This window comes from Megalobrama amblycephala, linkage group LG2 (assembly GCF_018812025.1).
Source record: "Megalobrama amblycephala isolate DHTTF-2021 linkage group LG2, ASM1881202v1, whole genome shotgun sequence".
NCBI classification, from domain to species: domain Eukaryota; kingdom Metazoa; phylum Chordata; class Actinopteri; order Cypriniformes; family Xenocyprididae; genus Megalobrama; species Megalobrama amblycephala.
In genome coordinates, this window is record NC_063045.1 from 25334016 (window position 1) to 25353260 (window position 19245).

Sequence of the window (19245 nt, forward strand, 5' to 3'; positions counted from 1 at the left end):
GTTTGTCGCCATGTCGTCGAAACGCTGTTATTTTCATCCCGCAGTCCAATCACCGGGTCTGATTCCGGCTCAAATTGATAGGGTAAAATTAAAGACATGTTTACAATAACACTGTGCGCGTGCATCTCCACGTTATGGTAAGAGGCATGACTTTTCCGGGCACGGTGTGCTAAGCTGCTGTCGAATCACAACACAGGAACCGCTGGCACAATCAGAACTCGTTACATATTTCTGAAGGAGGGACTTCATAGAACAAGGAAGTCATCAGCCTGTTTTTATGACAGTGGAAACAGCGGTATACAGATAAGTAAATTATTAATTAAAAATACTGTGTTTTTTTTACACGCGAAACATGAACACATGTTATATTGCACACTATAAACACAATCAAAGCTTCAAAAAAACACGAAAAACGGGACCTTTAAGGCTGTGTGGCTGTGAGTCAGTTGTTATTGTGCTGTTTGCTCATCTCTTCTCTTTTTTTCCTGTTCTTGTTGTTCCTCTTATCTTCAGTGATTCTGCTTGTCAATAATGGTTGTCATCACTAATGGTAAATCACTTTTATAACTGCTGCACTGCTTCAGTGTTACTTTTACTCTATAGATTGGGACCATGTCAAAACTGAACCGTGATCGTTTAACACTCTTAAATGCTCTTGTAACTTGTAACCTGCATCATCTGGTTTTCTTTATTAAATAACTTATTAACATTAATTGGATAATTGTCTTGATCTTTTTTTAACTATGACTACATACACTAAGAAATGTGATATGTAACACACTGTACACAAGCTCTGTTGTGGTCTTGCTGGGATCATACCAGCTTCCAAAAGAAAACATATGCTGATCCACCAGCACAACAGCTTTCCAAGCTGGTTCCAGCATGCAAAACATATCTTAACTTATCTTAATCTAGTAACCAGCATCCCATGTCGGGGAACAGAAAACCATCAACTAGTATCCCATGCTGGTCCCAGCATGCAAAACATTGCCTACCTTATGCTGGTGATCAGCAATGCCTGATTTTCAGCAGGGGTTACTGTGAAACCAAAGGACAAGTGCACTTAAGTAAATATACAGTGCCACTTACAGTGTGTTTATGCTATATTTACAGTGTATTTGCGCTTTTTGCTTCAGTTTTGGTTTCACCTGCTCCGTGTACAATAAAACAATGCACAAACTCCGTTTTCTGATCAAATATCTTCCTTTAAATAACTTTATTCCTACAATCAAACAAATAAAATTAAAAAAGCAAAATATGATCTTAAATCATAAATGTCATGGATGCTGTAAAGAGAACTTTGCGCATTCCAAAGAGCGCACTACCGCCCAACCTCACAGTCGTGATTCTTAAAGAGCCAGTACACAATTTTAACATGTTACATATGTAAAAATACAAAATATTTATCTAAATGGTATACATGAATAAATTAAGCTTACAAATGAAAACAATATAAACAAAAATATTTAAAAGCTGAATCTAAGCAAAAATAGGCTCCTACACAGTGTGTTTGTGCTATATTTATTTAAATAAATAGTCATTTGGTTTAGTATTTTGTCATATAGCCTAATAACATTTTAAAGTGTGGCTTGGGTGTCCAAATATTTTTAGGGTCACTGTATACAATATTTCAAAGATTTGGTTCAGATCTTTATCCAATAGAGGGTGCCACACAACAGTGAGACAAAAACAAAAGAGAGGCTCCTTAGTATAGTAGAGAAGTAGAAAGGTTAACAGTAAATTACAAAATTAATTGTATTTCTACAAATAAAAAAAAAAAAGCACTTTGGTGCAAGATGATGTTTATTAACAGTGGGGCTTTTGGTAATCCACAGATTATGCAATATTTACAAAAATAAACAAAACACTGCCACAGGCAAAAAGAATCAAAAACACCAAAATAATAATACAAAATCTATAGATACTGTTTATGAATATATACACGTATCCTCCACATATACTCCAGCAAAAAAGGAGTTTGACTCTGTGGATCATAGCACTACAGTTGTTCGCTTACTTGTCCAGCCTACCAAGAAACAAATTACGTTTGAGCAAGAGCTCCTTTTATAATAGTCACATGACCTCACACAGTCCCCTTCCAGGGTAACTCACAAAACTGGAAGAGTGCAGCTTTAAACATAAAAGGCTGTCTTCGGCAGTGCTGTGGCTCGCCACCGCCTCCTCTGACCCAGGACAACATCACTAAACAATCCACATTAAAACCTCTTACATTACATTTCAACATAGTCCAATGTAAGTGCAATGTATGTATGTAAGTGTAAATAATGTGTGTTATATATACAGAATGGGATGGAATTGAGATGCCGTGATTAATGTCCATGTGCCGTAAGTTAGGGTGTGCACCCACCACTACAGCAGCAACAGAGGGTAAAATGTGAATGAGCTGCGTGTATGTATGTGTAAACCAGTAAACCAGGGTAAACCAGTGCCATTCAGCCAAGGCTGGATTTCCTCCTCCACATCACATCCTCCTTCTCCTGGAGGACTACCGTACGTTACATGAGACAGATAGTCTGCCATAACATTCATCTTCCCAGGGATATGCTGCACTTGGAATTGGAAGGGTTGTAGGGATAGGCAAGAGAAATCCAGACTCTGCAGGAAGAGGCCAGGAGGGTTGCTAGGGTCAGAAAAGATAAGGGGCTTAGCCCCAGAGAACTAGTAATGACGGAACATGACAGGAACCATGATTATGAAAAAGACAAAATAAAAGACATTAAACATTAGTCCAAGAGGGTGGTGGAGCAGAGGAAGTCCAGGGGATGGGATGGAGGGCCAGAGGGGAAGAATGCCTCCAAGGTGGTACCAGCAGGCTCGGCCACTCTGGCTACGGGTATATGGCTGACTCGGGGACTGGAGCGGTCACTAGACTCTGGTCAGGGGCTGAAGCAGAAACTGGAGCAGATTCAAGGGCTGGAGAAGACACTGGAGTCTGGTTAGGGACGGACTTTGGCTCTGACCAGAAGTCGATAAGCCATAAGTCCACCATTAGCTCTGGAGAGGACTTAGGCATGGCGGACATTTTGGCTAAGGGCTCTTTTTCGGCGGCCGCCCTCTTATCCGAGGGCTCATTTTCAGCGGCGGCCATCTTGACTGAGGGCTCAGGCGTGGCAGCGGCCATCTTGCAAGGAAGCTGTGGGGTGGCAGCCATCTTGCGTCGAGGCTCTGAAGTGGTGGCCATCTTTAATCGCTGGACTGAGGACTTGGGGAAACAGAAATGGACAGATCCATTGGAGGAGTATGTGGAGGGAACCAGCTTGAGGGTAGTTGATGAGGCCTTGTGTGTTTCCGATGGGGCTGGATGAGGAGGATACTTACTTAACTTCATCAACTTCAAAATTTGAGCCTTTTAAATAGAGAATTAGATTAATAGACTCAACTAGGGAGAAATAACACATAGGTTCGATATAACAAATAGTATCCTTTTCCAGCCCCATCCAAAAACACATACAGAGAGAGGCGTCATCCAAGCTCACCTGATTAGAGAGCTCAAGAAATTCCTCCACATACCTCTCCAATGAGTGGCCATTCTGCTTCAAACCCTACAGGCGGTCCTCAGCCAGGATGGTGTTGTTTTGTTTAGGTCCTTTCATTCTGTAACAGTATGTGACCATACGAGGAAGAAGGCAGGAGAAGCAGGTTTCAAATAGAACTTTTAATAATACTTCAAAAAGGCAGGTAGACACATACAACAATGACAGGACAAAGAGTGAACAAAACCAAGGAATACTTATACAAGAACTAATGAGGGAACTAATGAGATAATAAACAAGACACGCCTGAAACAAGGACACTAATCAAATCAGAAACCATGACAACTAATGGCGGGAAAACTAAACAAAGGAGGACAAGTGACAAACAGAACATGGTGGAAGAACAAACAGATATATGACAGTAGGCTTCTATGAAATACAAATACAACACACTATAGGTACTATCAGCACCAATAATACAGCTGGTTCATTGTAAATTGCATGTGATGATGTCTTCACACTGTCTGCACCTGTATCTTCTCCTTCGTTTTCTTGTTTGGTGGATTCGATTTCTTTTTCTGCTAGTGATTCTGCAACAAAAATGTAAAGAAAAAACTACATTACTGCACAGTGAAAAAGACAACAGATCAGTTTATAATTTATAGCAGCGTTCAGAATGGAGCGTCACTAGTTGGTCCAACACTTATTGTATTCAGACTGTATAAAAACTTTTTAAATTAAAATCCTCATACATTCAACCAGTTTCACGTACCAATGATTAGTTGTACAGTCTTCTGTTGAGAGGAGTGTGTGATGAAGCAGCTGAACTGTCCTGCATCAGCATTTGTCAGATTGTTGAGTTTGAGGGGGAAGTTTCCTCTCTCGTACTCTGATGGGAAAGTTTCAGCTCTGTTCTTGTACTGTGGGTCTTGCCCTTCTACTGAATATTTACCCTTAATTATACTATACACAATTTTGTCATTATTGTTTCTCCAATGAACATCAATGTCTTGGAGTTTATGATCATGTTCAGTGGAAGAACACGGCAGGACAAACTGAACCACCAATAACAGCCTTTACTGTGACCTGCAGAGACACTGAAATGACAGAACACTGTAAACACACAGTCTGGCATTTATTAATGTGGCATGATTTTAACTTTTAATGTGTTGTTCAGATGCTCACCTATATTTATCAGTACTGTAAACACACAGATGAAGCACCATCTGCAGAAACAGAATAAAAAATACCTGTAGTAGATCATGACACTAGTAATGGCAGGGTCAAAGTTTGATTCCCACACAGGCGGGATTAGATTAGCCTGGTAATACCAGACTCTGCTACTTCACTTTGCTTCGTAGACAGAGTCTGGAATGGCATAATAGAGAAGTGTTTTCTCTCTCGCTAGGGGACGCTTGTCTGAAGTTTAAAATCATTGGTTACCCGTAAGCCAATCAGATACGTTTAGTTATGACGTATGTTATCCGCCTGTACAGCCGCATCGAAGCACAGACATCATGCATCTAACTCAAATCTATGATTGAACTTCCACTGTAAACCTGTTGTAAACACATGATGATGTGAGCGAAATACCGGAGTGAACATGGCTGTAAACGACTTTTGCAGATTATGCGAAGTTAATGCATCCCGAAGTTTGCATCCCGTGTCTCGTTTCCCATTTCCGCGGTCGTTTCGGTTTTCGATTTCTCTAACCTACAATGTAAAACTCAGCGCTTAGCATCTACGTCGCGGCTCTCAGCCCGCCCTCTGTTCGTTGATTGGCCCGGCTGTTTCCAGACCGGTGGCAAACACAAAGCTATGACGCTGTATCAGACTGAGTACAGAAGCGAAATGAAATTGAGCGGAAGTAGGAAGTCTGATGTAGTCAGGCTAGGATTAGATGACATTGTGGTTAAATAATCTAATGTTTGTCAGTGGACAAACGTGATCTGTCTGTGATCAGTTTATTTTTAATGTTGAATGTTAAGAGTTTTTATATCGGTTTGTTAATGGAGGATAAAGCCAGGGGCGTAGCAACTATTCTAACACACACACGTTTGTTTGAGGACATCTCGTAGACTTCCATTGTTTGTTTGTTTTATTTTGTTGTAATTTTATCAGGTTAATTTTCTATTGCCTTTTGGTAATGGCTCACTTTGATCGGTTTCTGGATCACAGGCGAGGAGCGAGGAAACGACTCAAAGAAGCATCAATTTGGCCCTGTCCCAAATTACACCCTAAAACCTCTCAGTCTTCCTTTGAGTCCACACTTTAGGGTTCGAGGGCTTGGACTCAAAGGAAGACCTTACCCTGGGTCTCGTGGAGTTAACGGACACACACAGTGGCCATTGTCATTCCTTAAGACTGCAAGTGCACATGAAGTGTGCCAGAACTGTGTTCTGAGATGCAAGCTTAAAACCAGCCTGAAATATAAGCTGTTTTAAGGCTATTTACGATATTTATGGGGCAGTTAATATCAGATGTTTGTAGCTGATTTGAAATATCGGTAATTTAACTGTGGGTGTAGCAATCAGTTTTTAAGATTTCAAGATTTCCCCATTTAATAGGACTTGGTCTTGAATGCCCGAAATAGAGTGCTGCAGCTATGATGTCAAACCCAGAGGACTAATTCGCCAGTGGTTCCCTCAATATTTTCCTATGGGTTTTTATAATGGCTTTGTACATGTATGAGCAAAATAAGGTCTGTGGTAAAACATAACTTGACGATACTTGAACGTTTTGCTCTGTAATGTAAACTGCAGACACTCACACCCCAAACATTTTTAACTAATGACTTATTAGAAACTTACTTTTTTTTTTTTTTCAAAATAAACAAAACGGCTTCTAAATTTGCTTTTTTGATAGGAATGTGTGTATTATATTTTAGAGCAAAACGTCCAGAATTGTCAAGATATTATTACTACAGAAAACCACATTATAAAAATCCATAGGAAAATCTCGAGGGAACCAGAGGCGAATTAGTCTTCCAGGTAAAGACATCACTCCTGCAGCACTCTATAGCTGCCTAGAGATGTTGCAAATATGGCCGCCGAGTAAACAGTCTGTGCTTGAAAGACTTATATTTGCTTATATTCAGCAGCTGGAAATGTTGCCATTATTTAATTTTATAATACTTAATATTTAGAATAGTTGACAAGAACACGCTGTCAAATGTAAGTTGTGGCATTACTTAACTCTAGCATTACATGGCTTGTGAGGTATAAGAGTAATATAATGAGTACTGTAAGGAATTACTATTGGCAGGGAGTAATAAGTAAAGTAACAATATTAGTTTTGAAAAGAGTAACGAGTAATGAGTAATAAATTAATTTTTTTTTCTTAGGGTAACGAGCCCAACACTGTTAGCTTGATACCACTACCTAAACGTAACCCTCACAGAAAAAGAAGAACAACAAGAAAAAAAGAGCCCCGCCATCATGCCACTCAGACACCAAGTTTGAAAATTAACTGGACCCTGGGGTGAAATTTGCCACCACTATTAATTTGATGGACTGTTTATTTGAAATGTTCCCCCTTTAAGTGATAATAATTACATTTAGGGTATTTGTTTTGCATCATCACAGACACCAAGAGGGAAATAACTGTAGCCATGTGCTTAAAGACCCAGCTGAAGCCCTGCTGCATGGCAAATTCCAAAGTATTTATTATAAATAACATCACTAATCAAGATTTAATGTATTAAATTATGTATAAATCAAGTAATTTTATTTGTTAATATAAATAAATAAAATATGCAAAATATGACACATTTTAGAACCTGTTGCAGGTATATAATAAAAATGAACCAAGCCCTGCTCAGAATAGATTGTGTGCAGAATAGAATGTGCATCACTGATATTACATGAGAGGAAAAAAAAACTTTAGAAGATACTAATCAAAGTATCTTCTAAATATGTGTAAAATGTCCTCCTCCCCACTTTTCTTTGCTATGCCTCTGGGTAAAACTTATTCATTCTTTTAAGTCAGACACTATTATTATTTTTAAGTCAGACACTAACATTGTTACTATTTTATTATAGAAGTTATTACTAATTTTATAGTTCTGTTAGTTTCGATTTAAACAACTTCATTATTCATCGTATCCTAGACCAATTAAGTGTCTTCATCATTCTCTTATGAATTCATTGATCATTGAATTCATAATTCAGATGTAGCCTGTCATACATATATTTTTTGGATCATTATTAAATTAAATTGTCAAAATTCATCAGTTGAGTAAGTTAATACATATATACAAAACTTAAATACACCTAAAGATCAAACTACTATCAACTAAAACTAACTGCATATACACTGAGACACAAAAGACGATAATGCAATGCTAATGCTAATTGCTAATGACTAAATCAAAATAATAGTTAGAGCAGATAAACCATGCAGATAAACCTGATAATCAGGTTTAAAATGATGCATGTTTAATGTATTAATGATGCTTAAATGTTTTCCAATTGTTATTCCAGTTTAAAGAAAGCATGACAACGAAAACACAGCAGGCCAGGCACAGATGAGCACAACTCTGCACAACCGTCAACCGTCACTGCTAAAAAGTGCCATTTCATTCAGAATTAATCAAACGTACCCGTTCATCATGGTGGCCCGATGTTAATATATGTTTTTAAAATTAAGTAATTCTAAGTAATTAATTAAATACTACTTTTTCAAGTAACACAATGTAGGCCTATATCTTCCGCTCAATACACCATGTGTTGACATCAGACGTACTGTATGACATCAGACGTAATTGACGTCGGTATCCAGGTAAACTGATCACAAACCATATATTATACATCCAGATTGACCTTTACATGCTTTTCACAAGTTTTCACTCTTGATCTTCTACTGAATTTTCATTCTTATCAATATTGAACATGTTTCTGATCTCTGTCATGTCTGGACTTTAATCAATAAAAAGCATTAATTTCTCCTCTTCATATAGATTACAAAATATTCATTGAAATATAATCAAGTTATATACATAATAATAAAAATTAGCTGGTCATTTCAGCAGTTAGTTATAGTTGTCCTTATGTCTGGTGTGACATTTGGTCCAATAAGTGAAATGGACAGCTGTAAATTAAATGAATAAATATACTCAGACTTACATGAGTTTCTTTCATAAACTCCAATGGGAAAATTATGTTTTCAGGATTCTGATCCTCAAGTGAAACATTTCTCTGAATGATGTCTCATATATTCCTGTTGTCTTTGAGTCTTTAATACAATGTCATGTCTTAATTTGTAGTTTGTTGTCACTGTAAGAACAGGACAAGATCGCAGAGTTTCCAGCCACATCCTCATTCTGAGCTACAGAGAAAAATGAAAGAGAGAGAACTGAAAACAACTGGAAAATACAGCCTGGACTTTTAATGAATTTGCCTTTCAAATGGTTTTCAAAAATTAATTAACAAACAGTTGACATTATTCTACAACAAGAAATTACCTGTTTTCTTTTTCATATCTGGGCTCAAACCAGAAAGATCTGCTTCATAGTTCTTGTCTCTTGTTTGCATCCTGACAGACTGTTGAGCTGAGAGACTCAAGAGTGATATTCTCTGATGGGAGGAGAAACTCAGGATTGTTGTCGGACTAGATGAGCGGCTGAGTGGGCAGGTATGTTGTGTATCATTCAGTTTGATTTCTCTTCAGTAGTTTGCGGAGGTGTGACCTGATGTCTTTTTCTGCTGTGTTTCATTTACTATTAAGGAGTGGTGTTTGATGTGGAAACTCTGAGCACCAGGATGTTTGTCATAAACACACATGAGAAGGGCTCCATGTGTTTATGATATTCTGGTGCTAAGATATGGCTAGGGCCCTTAGAGGACATTAAAACCCTCGTGGATCCTCAAAGAGCCACAGTGCAATGCCTCAAAACACACCTCCATGTTTGGCTTTCAAGATTTGCCATTTTTGCAAGCTTGTTTTGTTTTGACCTGTTATGACCATTACTTACTGAGGTCTCAAATGAGACATTTCAGTTGGGACATTCCCACTTCCAATCTCGTCTTAAACATGTCATCAGACCTCAAGTGAGTTCCAGTCAATCACATGTAAACCACAGGATGTTGCTATGAGACCATTTCATGTTTTTGTCAATTATTGCAAATGAACAGCTGATGAAAAGCAAAAATTAAAGTGTCATTAAACTTAATGCCTCATCTTAAAGTTTATTTTTATATTTGACATTTAGGTAGTTCTACGCTATGCTCATTGGAAGCAGGACTTGCCGCCATCTTGGAAGTGACATCAAATGACGCGTCTCGCTGAGGTCGGGGCTGATTGATCTGCCCTGAGTTCAGAGGTGGAACGTTCGACTTCGAGTGATTGTCGTTATTTCCAAGTAGCAGGTGGAAAAAATCTAATTCCGAGCTGTCTGGAAAGCAGCATTAAAGCACTTTATCAAGACATTGACCACTTCAAATGTCTTCAGTGAACATTTAAAGGTGCCATCGAACATTTTTTACAAGATGTAATATAAGTCTAAGGTATCCCCTGAATGTGTCTGTGAAGTTGCAGATCAAAATACCCCATAGATTTTTTTAAATACCCCCTTTAATTGCTCGCTCTCTCCGCCCCCTCCCGAGCTCTCGACTCTATCACTGCATAAACAAAGTTTACACAGCTAATATAACCCTCAGAATGGATCTTTATAAAGTGTTCGTCATGCAGCATGTCTAATCGTGTAAGTATAATATTTGGATGTTTACATTTGTTTATGAATGAGTTTGAGGCTGTGCTCCGTGGCTAACGGCTAATGCTACACTGTTGGAGAGATTTATAAAGAATGAAGTTGTGTTTATGAATTATACAGACTGCAAGTGTTTAAAAATGAAAATAGCGATGGCTCTCTTGTCTCTGTGAATACAGTAAGAAATGATGGTAACTTTAACCACATTTAACAGTACATTAGCAACATGCTAACGAAACATTTAGAAAGACAATTTACAAATATAACTAAAAATATCATGATATCATGGATCATGTCAATTATTATCGCTCTATCTGCCATTTTTCGCTATTGTTCTTGCTTGCTTACCTAGTCTGATGATTCAGCTGTGCACAGATCCAGACGTTAATACTGGCTGCCCTTGTGTAATGCCTTTCATAATGTTGGGAACATGGGCTGGCATATGCAAATATTGTGGGCGTACACCCCGACTGTTACGTAACAGTCGGTGTTATGTTGAGATTCGTCTGTTCTACGGAGGTCTTTTAAACAAATGAGATTTATATAAGGAGGAGGAAACAATGGAGTTTGAGACTCACTGTATTTCATTTCCATGTACTGAACTCTTGTTATTCAACTATGCCGAGGTAAATTCAATTTTCAATCCGATGGCACCTTTAAGATATTATTAAATATGTAACTTTTTTACATATTTAAAATAAGTAATTTTTGCTTATGTCATACTCAGTTACTAAGGTAGTTTTAAGATAGTTGTTTATATCTTTTACTTCAATGCACCTGTAGGAAATGTTAGTATACATTTTCAAACATTAATTTTGCCATTAATTGTAATAATACAGACTAGGAGAAGTCTGACAACATTTGTCTTTAGTTTTACAAATTTTTTTGTCCAAGAAAAAAAACTTGCCTTGCCTGTGTTGTATGTATTACAGCATTAGTTGTATTGTCTTTTATATGGACACAAAGCTACTGAAGCCTGTTAAATACATAGATACCTTCAGTTCGTTTTGTTTCTTTTATTGTTGCTGTGGCACCAGGATGCTGGAGTTATAGACTTTGTCAACAAGAAGACTGCAGGATTTTTCTCCACAGATTTCTGAGATATGGCTGGGGCCTCAGGACCCATCAAGAGCTTCATTTGGCCATCAAGCCACAGTGCAAGCAAAGAGCCCAAAATCAAGTCTCTTGGACATTCTGATAATTTGTTTATGCTCTGTTCACTCGGTTCCTCTTCAGATTAAACAGCTATCTGTTACGTTTGGCTGTTGTAGAGATAAGGCGTTCACGGATATCCACAAAAGATAGGTATTTATTAGCAACGAAGGAGATCAACATAACCAAACACATAGCACATAGCATTAACATAAGAACAGACAAGGAGTGAAGGGAGTGAGTCCATTATAAAGGGTGTGCTGACGATCAGGTGCAGGCAATCCGTAATGAAGAGGAGAAGACGAGGGAAGTGAGTGCAGGTGTGGAGAACAGGAGGATTATGGGAAATGGAGTCCGGGACACACGGGAACTGTGACACTATCATTGTGTGCGTGACACATGCCAAAATTATGCAAAAAAATCATACACAAGAAAGAAGTAGCCTGGGATCAGTGTATCTTCAGCAACAACTCTTATTGTGGCAAGCACATTAAAAAAAGGCCTATGGGGTGTTGGACAAAAAGGTTATTTGACTAATGTGTAATCAGGAGTCATAAATGATGTGCTGTTTTAACCTTAAGAAATATAAAATTATCCAAAAAAAAAATACATTTAACAATGTGAACACCAAATGAAGAAAGAACACCTGTGATACAGAATCGTTTAATCATTTGTCCTTTAGCAAAAAAAAATAAATAAATTCCTGTTTTAGTGTTTCAAAAACTGTTTCTGTTATAAATTCTGTTATTAGAATGATGCAGAGCAAACAGCCAGAATATAACAGCACAAAACAGTGTAAAAACTTTAACATAAAATTGTAAATTACATAAAACTCATGCAGGGTCACACTGATAGACTCCAGTGCAGTGTCAAACACCGTCACGTTCATCAGCTGGAGTGCCCTTGAGAGCCACCAGGGGGCACTCCACCCCAGACTTTTGTCATTCTCACAAACGGGTTTATCAGTCACTCCTTTAGATCTTGCATGTCTGTTTGTACTGCTTCTCTGAGCCTTGTATCCTGGTTTTCCCATGTCTTGTTTTTGATTCTCTGACTGGTCTTTTGGATTTCTCAGTTTACATCTGCCCTTATCTCAGTTATTGTTTGGATTGCTCTCCTGTGTATGACCTTTGCCTGTTTTTTGACTCTGTTTTTGGATTACCCTCTAAATAAAGACTGCATTTGGATCCTCAACCATTCATGTTTTGGAGCAGTATATAACAAATACTATTAAAGGTGCCCTAGAATTGAAAATTGAATTTACCTCAGCATAGTTAAATAATTAGTTCTGTACATTGAAATGACATACAGTGAGTCTCAATCACCATTGTTTCCTCCTTCTTAAGTAAATTAGATTTTTGCAAAAGACCTCTGAAGAACAGGCAAATCTCAGCATAACACCGACTGTGACGCAATGGTCGGGATCATTAATATGTACGCCCCCAACTTTTGCATATGCCAGCCCATGTTCAAGGCATTAGACAAGCCAGCCAGTATTAACATCTGGAGCTGCAGAGCCGAGTCATCAGACTTTATGCAGGTAAGCAAGCAAGGACAACAGCGAAAAATGGCAGATGGAACAATAATAACTGACATGATCCACGATATCATGATATTTTTAGTGATATTTGTAAATGTTTCGTTAGCATGTTGCTAATGTACTCTTAAATGTGGTTAAAGTTACCATTTTTTCTAACTGTATTCATGGACACAAGAGCCATCGTTATTCTCATTATTAAACACTTGCGGTCTGTATAATGTATAAACACAACTTCATTCTTTATAAATCTCTCCAACAGCGTGTAATGTTAGCTTTAGCCACGGAGCACTAACAAACACATTCAGAATCAAATGTAAACATCCAAATAAATACTATATTTACATGATCCGATAGGCTGCATGACGTAAAGATCCATTTTGAGGGTTATATTAGCTGTGTGAACTTTGTTTATGCAATGTATTATAGAGCTGCGAGCTCGGGGGCGGGGACCAAGAGCATTTAAAGGGAACACGCTCTGAATCGGCGCATTTATAATGATGACCCAAAATAGGCAGTTAAAAAAATTTAAAAAAAAAAAAATCTATGGGGTATTTTAAGCTGAAACTTCACAGAAACATTCAGGGGACACCTTAGACTTATATTACATCTTGTGAAAAAGCATTCTATGGCACCTTTAAGCAATATCTCATGTGGGGTTTTTCCTTTGTGTTCTAGTGACCACTAGGAGTTGCTCAAGGCATATGTTTTCATTTATTGGTTTTTCCTGAAGAGATCTACCGGTGAGTTGTTGTTGGAAAAAAAGTAAAAGAGTGATGCAAATGCATTTGTTGCGTTTTACCATGAAATGAGCATTTTGTGTCTTTACTGAAATCAACACATTAACAGATTATCTCTCATCTGGCTGCAATTAATTGAAATGTCATTGTTTTATTTCTTGGCCCGCCCAAACCCAAAGTTTATCCACAGTGTCTGATATAACTACGATCCACACATCAATATGTGCTCTCCTGTAGAATGCCCTGAGGCCCGGCTTCGTTCGAGACCAGCAAGTTTTTGTTCCAGAGTTGAAACGATCGTTCCAACTCTGAACCGCCTTTTCTGCAGTGGAAATGGGCGGAATGGTTTGAGAATGGACACAGGCTGGGAACCCACAACAGAACCTTTATCTGAGTATGTGACCACTTGTCGGCAGTCGATTATCCTCCATTTGTTTTTCTTCTCAAGTCACGTTTGATCTCACGTGGTCTCATGGTCTGGCTGAATCATCTACAGTGTGTGTTCAGAGGATTATAATGCTATAAATCATTTGAAACTGCCCTTATATCTGTGGTCTTCCACAGTTTTAAAATCATCTAGTGTGTCCCTGGCCTTAACCATTAAGCTTTTTGGCTAAAGGTTGCAGGCTTGCCTTCCAGTGACTTTGCCTGAAGAGCTTGATTAGCCAGTTCAGGTGTGTTTGATTAGGGTTTGGGTAAAAGTCTGCAGAACATTGGGTCCACAGGAGCAGGACTGAAGACCTCTGCAGTAGACCATTCATTCAGCCATTTCACTTAAAAAGGCTACTTCATTCAGGAAGAAACTAGGAACTTTGAACATCATTTTACAAGCACAACAGTGAAGCAATGTGTCACTCGGGTAATGCTGAAGTTGACACATCACTTGCAATGGTCAGCTGACACCATGGGGTCACTCAGGCTGAAACAGAATTTTTGATTATCTTTTCTTCCCTATTGTGACGTGTATCCGAGTGAAAAGGATTCTCAAACAAGAAAAAAATGCAGGGCGATGTAACAAGACAGTTTTAGTAAAAACAGGGCATGGGATCCAAATGCAGTACAAAGTTTATTTGAGAGAAAAAAAAAAAAAAAAGTAAATCTAAGCAATGAAACAAGATAATCCTAACATGGGGAAAATAGAAACTAAAACAAATGCACACGATACATCCATACATGGACAACACCAGACATGAACAAGGGAAACACTGGGGTTTAAATACACAGGTTAACAAGGGGCTAATGAGGGACAATGAAGGCAATGAGTAGGCATGGTAATAAATGAGGATAACTAAGGAAACAAACAAGGTAGGCAATGCAACAAGGGAAACAAGAACTAAACACAGGAACAATGAGAAAATATAGCTGCAAGCAGCAATTACAGGGCTAAGCACAAAGAAGGCACAACTGGTTTACTGGTTTATCACTTTTGACTAATAGGTGGCGCTGTGACCAAATTAATGTGGCATGGTCATAGTGAGGTGACAATGACACTCACAAAATTTGGTGTCAATATATCAAAGCATTGCAGAGATACAGCCTCAAGAGTCATTTTGGCATCAAGACTCAAATTCATCGCTGTGGTATACAAAAACGGTTTTGTCTATCAACACGAAATCCATAACTTTTTGCAGGAATGGTCTGAAGATGATATGATTCGATTTTGGTGAAAATTGGACCAACTGTCTAGGAATCGAATCATCTTGAGCCAAGGAAGCGGAAAAAATAATTGTTTCTAGCTCTTACATTTCAAAAGTTATTAGCATAAACGTGCATGCAAATTTGGACAGATGGTGGAGCAAGAGCGATTGAGATAGAGACTCCAAATTTGCTATGGACACAGTTCAGACTGGCTTCTATCTGTGTGCCAAATTTCCTAACTTTCCCATAAGCTGTTCTATGGGCTGCCATAGACTTCCAGAGCGGAAGAAGAAGAAGAAGATAAAGAAGAAGAACAGCAACAGATACAATAGGTGCCTACACACCTTTGGTGCTTGGTCCCTAACAATGGGAACAGAAAATCACTTCAACATAAAAGTCCTTAAACACAAGACATAGTAGGCTGGGATCATTAGAGGCTTGATTTTGTCCAACGGGAATTAATTGAATTGATTGCCGTTTGCATTTGTTGTAATCTTATGTGGATGACAGGATACCCTGCCTATCATGTTCTCCTGGGAAACCTTGGGTCCTGGCATTCATGTGGATGTTACTTTGACACATATCACCCACCTAAAGATTGTTGCAGATCATATACATGGCAATGGTGCACCCTGCCACACTGCAAAAATTGTTCAGAAATGGTTTAAGGAATGTGATAAAGAGTTCAAGGCCCTGGCCTCCAAATTCCCCAGATCTCATTTCATCTGTGGGATGTGCTGGACCAACAAATCTGATCTATGGAGGCCTCACATGAACCAGAAAAGATTTTCATATCAAAGGAGGAGAAGAGCCACACCTACTATCACCACAGACCAATGATAGTTTGAAGGTGTTTACCAGCCAGAACAAACTTTTTTTTGAAACTCCCAAAATGAACTCCAAATGAACTTTGTTTTTACCTGATTTTGTTCGAAATGACCAGTTTGAAATGATCAGCACACCAGTTGAATTATCATCGCTTGAAGTATATTGGGGCCTTTACTCACATCTGACCTCAATGGACTGAAAAGAAGAAATTAACCAGAAAAGATTCCACATTAAACAAGGCAGAGCCAGGATCCAGACAACACCCTCCAAACACACAACACAGCACATGAATGTCAGGAACAAGACAAGACCAACCCAGATGACAGGAGCCTGACATTAGAACTGTACATTCACCACTATATGTGGAATTACAGGTATGTTACAGAACATTGGCAAGTTGTTAAAACGAATGTTAAAATGTTTTTATGATGTGAATAAGTGAGAGGACGATATGGAGGTTGGAAAATAGTTTTGAGAATTTCAACTGTGATCTGAGAAATTTACCAAAGCTACTGAGACGTGATAAAATATTAAACATGCTTAAATTAGTTCAGACACTCGATAGGCTGTGATCTATTATGAGTTAGTTAACCTGATAATTGTGTCAAAGCAGTTGGTACACGGACTGTGCTGCACGGCGAGCCGACAGCATCGTATGCGCTTTCTCCAGAAAAGAAAAAAAAAATGCCTGCGAGCCTGGCTTTAGTTCACCCAAAAATGAAAATTATGTCATCATTTATTCTCACCCTCAAGTTGTTCCAAACCTGCATGAATTTCTTTCTTCTGCTGAACACAAAAAAAGTTTTTTGAAGAATATGGGTAACCAAACAGTTGATAGGCCCCACTGACTTCCATAGTATGGGATAAAAATACCAATGAAGTCAATGGCATCAACGGTTTGGTTAACGACATTCTTCAAAATATCTTCTGGGTGGGTGAGAATAAATTATGACATAATTTTCATTTTTGGATAAACTATCCCTTTAACTTGATTAACAAAGTGGTGATGGTAATAGGGGCATTAGGTGTAAAAACGTGTGGTCAGAACGAATTTGACTTTTATTTCCTCTGCTTGATGTGGGAAGTTTTTTTTTTTTTTTTTTTGTCTTCCTGTCTTTGCTTCAGAGCTGCAGTAGATTTGGGCAGAAGTTATGTGGCAGGCAGAAGATTCATATTGAGGTGTTTTAATCTTGGAAAAAACATGAAGATCATTCAGCTTCAGCTTTGTGAGTTTATTATATGATATGTCTATATATACATGCTTTGTAAGATTATTAAAATTATAGGCTACGTTATGTTATACGTCACACGGGTTTATGTCGGTAATCTTATGTTTTTATCTTATAGATGCATTCATCTGCTGTCAAGCTGTAGTGACAGATCAACAGACTGATTTGGGATCAAATGTGACCATAAACTGTGATCTTGATGATAATGAGGTTTATTGGATTTTACTGAAAACACCAGATCCTCCAACAGTGATTCTACGATCATTCTCAACACCAAAATCACCTTTTTACTATAATAATACATTCAGAAACAAATATTCAGTGCAATTTAAACATTGTCTGGTTATAAAAAATGTGACTGCTGATGAATTAGGAGTTTATTACTGTATGAAAACAGGCACACCTCCAAAACTCAGCAACAGCACCAGACTGTACATCGCCGGTGAGTTCATTTACTTTTTCAGTGATCAAGACATACTGATGATAACTGATTACATACATACTTGCCATTAACTACATTTTTAGATATGAAAACATAATTATATTCATAAATAACATATATTATCAATATTTTCAGTGCAATGCAACTCTTTAGCCATTGCACATTGCAAAAGTAACAGTATTTACTGTAAGAGACTGTGGACACTTTCTTTACAGAATCAACTCAACTAACTGAGTGTCACAATCATACAACTGAGTGTCACAATCATACAGCAGTGGATTTTATTGATCAGAATCAGACACAATGCCAGGTTATTATCATCATATCTGGTCTGATGAACGGGCTGCTGGTCATTGTGCTGATCGGTGAGAGATTTTCAGCCATCTGTTTAAATATTAATATAAGCTGAAGTTAATTAAATATGTAAAGTTTTTTTTTTAGGCTTTTGACTTTTTTATTATTATTGTGTGTTGTGATATGTTGAGATTTATATATATATATATATATATATATATATATATATATATATATATATATATATGAAAGAATAATACAACCTTTTGTAAATACTGAAACTGAAACACTGTTCCAATTTTAGGACTATTAAAGGTTTTTGTTTTTGGAATCAGAAGGTTTGCAGAACAATCACCGCTCAACACTGATCTACAGCACACACTAGTTGAGGTAAAAATGATGTGAAACAATTATTATAACTAAAATTAATTTCTGTCTTGATAATTGAGAATTCTTGCTGACCTTTTAATCCAACAATAGCGTTCTATATTTTAGTTCATTTTTGTTCAACTTTGTTTGATCTTTCAGTACACCATGGTGGACTTTTCCAAGCTGCATAGAAATATTCGCTCCAGCCAAATCAACAGCACCTATGCTGCACTATAGCTGCTAAAGTCATGAACACATGAGTATGACTGATATATATATATATATATATATATATATATATATATATATATATATATATATACTTATTATATTATATACGTATAATATATACTTAAAAGTGTCAGAGTTTAGATCCGCTCTGACGGACAACAAAAAACTCCCTGAAACTTAACTCTTCATCCAGATAGCGGTATTCTCTGTTTTTACTGTTATTTTTATTTCTTATGCATTCCATTTTTATTATTATGCATTTGGTTCTTTTTTATGTAAAGCACTTTGAATTACCATTGTGTATGAAATGTGCTATATGCGCTAATGTGCTTGCCTTGACTTGCCTAAAAAAAATAAAAAATAAAAAAACACGATCAGAGAGTCTTTGGGAAAGTTACTATGCAAAAAGTCAAAATAAATATACAAATAAGTTAAAATTGACTAAATTTGATATTTCATTCAGTCTGCTTTCTAAAGACATTAATAAAGACACAGTTATGTTATTGAATTGACAGCTATAGATTTATATTTTCTTTTATTTTCTTCAGGTTTATAAATCTAACAGTACTCTAATAATGTGCAGAA

The 19245-nt window shown here is 37.5% G+C and overlaps 2 long non-coding RNA genes across 2 annotated transcripts; one reads left to right on the forward strand and one right to left on the reverse strand.

Annotated features, from left to right (window-relative positions):
• Window positions 1-1264: 1264 nt before the first annotated feature.
• Window positions 1265-9337, reverse strand: LOC125253832. Its single transcript, XR_007181552.1, has 6 exons — window positions 8956-9337; window positions 8618-8819; window positions 4680-4720; window positions 4267-4591; window positions 3532-4084; window positions 1265-3367 (listed from the first exon to the last, which is right to left on the reverse strand). It is a non-coding gene; the product is annotated as an uncharacterized LOC125253832 (long non-coding RNA).
• Window positions 9338-17417: 8080 nt separating this feature from the next.
• LOC125262857 lies at window positions 17418-18450 on the forward strand. Its single transcript, XR_007183642.1, has 3 exons — window positions 17418-17766; window positions 17982-18131; window positions 18365-18450. It is a non-coding gene; the product is annotated as an uncharacterized LOC125262857 (long non-coding RNA).
• Window positions 18451-19245: the final 795 nt, after the last annotated feature.